Raw genomic sequence first — 1,681 nt, 5'->3', positions numbered from 1 at the left:
GTAGCATACCACAGCTCTCATTCTGGTCTTTAAGAACTAGTATATAAGACGATTAATATGTATAAGGACGTGGAATCAGTTTTAAATGTTTAAATTTGATTGGCCATTCTGTTTGTTTGTAGAGCCTATTTTTTCTTTGCTATTTCCTGATCTGAATGGTGTTTTTTGTGGGGGGAACCTTCATTGACAAAAGTAAACGAATGAGGTTTTTTTTTAAATGAAATAGTCATGTCGTTGTTTTTTTTATTCTTCCTTTGAATAAAAAATTGAATTTTAAATCCTGGCAGTTATTTCAATATTGACATTTTTCAATGTATATTTACAATAAATCTTTAAAATAATGGAAAAATCGTTTAAAAATAATTTATTACAAAAAATTCTATTTACAAGAGTGTTAATTAATAAAAAAATTTCAAACGCAAAGGTGAATCCTAGATTTGTTTTTTAGATTTAAGATAATCCTTCGTAGTTGTGCGATCTATCAATTAAAATTTATCTTTTCCAAACAGCTACTGTGATGCCTTTTTTTAGGAGTATTAATTTTATTTTACCCATTAACTCAACTTTAATATTCTTAAACTATTCAAAATGCTAATGCCATTAAGTAAATACTCAATTTTCAGATATCTTTTTTTTTTTTTTTTTTTTTTTTTTTTTTTTTATAATAGCAATGATATATATAATCAGTATGAGAAAAGTTAACTTATTTGGGTGACGTGTTATTTCCTCTGTTCCGGGTGTTGCACATAATTGTGTCAAAGCTAATAAAAGTTGTTTCTCGCATTGCTCTATGAAAGAAGGACCGATTTTGAACACATGTTAGGCGAAACATTTCTTGAAAGTAATCTTTCTTTTTATTTTTTCTCACATCACCAGAAATTAGAGAAGTGTTGTACTCTAATTGGCAAGTGAGTTAAGTTATGCCTGATGATCCAACTCTTATCAGTGGACTAAGATTGATAATCCGGGATTCTAGCTCTAGAGAAAACATGGTAATCTTTCAAGACCTTGATCGTACCGAGAATGAAAATCATCTCCCACCTGACAACATCGAATAACACAGTAAGATTCATATCCACAGCTTGTTCATTGCTAGCGGAAAACGCATCCGCTTATAGTTTTAAACAACAAAGGAAAGCAGAAGGTGTTGTCCTATATTTCTTCAGATGCTACATCTGGTTGCAAATCCACTGCAGCCTTCTAAATAAGTTTTCATTATAATGCAGATGGTACTCTAATGTTAGAAACTAATGAGATTGTTCAGTTAATGAGTGCTACTTTGCTAAGATATATCAACCAGGTGTGTGTGTAACATGGTGCACAGGGCTATTGCTATGTTGGATGAAGAGTTAAAAGTTCATGAAAATGAGGTTGAATAACCTGGATAAGAATTTGTCTATAGGAACAGATAGAATATCAGCTCGTTTGCTAAAGAAATGTTCAGCCAAATTGGCTACGCCTTTCACATGTTTGTATAACTTGAGTCAGCTCAGGAATGATACCACAGGAAACCATTCTTTTAGGCTTCCACGGTGATCAGAATATATTTTGGAAAATTATGGAAACAACTACCGTGTTTGAGTAAAACGTTAGTTTAATATAAACCAAAATAAACCAAATAAACCAAAACGTCGAAACTCGACGTTTCGACCTTCATATCAAGGTCATCTTCTGGAGCATA

Source organism: Typopeltis vanoorti, chromosome 9 (genome assembly GCF_054136105.1).
Source record: "Typopeltis vanoorti isolate ZY-2024b chromosome 9, IOZ_Tvanoo_1.0, whole genome shotgun sequence".
NCBI lineage: Eukaryota > Metazoa > Arthropoda > Arachnida > Uropygi > Thelyphonidae > Typopeltis > Typopeltis vanoorti.
This window is presented reverse-complemented; position numbering follows the sequence as displayed.